Raw genomic sequence first — 221 nt, 5'->3', positions numbered from 1 at the left:
TACTTTTTGTAAATTTCTCTCTGTAAATCTCTAGAAACAAACTGGATTTCAATATCAGTTAATCCTATCATTGATAACTGAAAAAAGTAACACAGAATTGGGATGACCTGTAATCATGTGAAATGATATATATCAAACAAGATTACATGTATCCATATTTGATATGTGACTGTTAAATGTATTATGCTTAAACGACTAAAACACTTTTCCTAGGCTCAAGT

At 29.0% G+C, this 221-nt stretch overlaps 1 protein-coding gene across 1 annotated transcript in view; it reads left to right on the top strand.

Annotated features, from left to right (window-relative positions):
* Positions 1–221, top strand: part of LOC119587669 (uncharacterized protein DDB_G0271670-like) — a 15507-nt gene that overhangs the window by 14694 nt on the left and 592 nt on the right. The gene's annotated exons all lie outside the window — the stretch shown is intronic.

Source organism: Penaeus monodon, chromosome 23 (assembly GCF_015228065.2).
Source record: "Penaeus monodon isolate SGIC_2016 chromosome 23, NSTDA_Pmon_1, whole genome shotgun sequence".
In the NCBI taxonomy this organism is placed as follows: domain Eukaryota; kingdom Metazoa; phylum Arthropoda; class Malacostraca; order Decapoda; family Penaeidae; genus Penaeus; species Penaeus monodon.
This window is presented reverse-complemented; position numbering and strand designations above follow the sequence as displayed.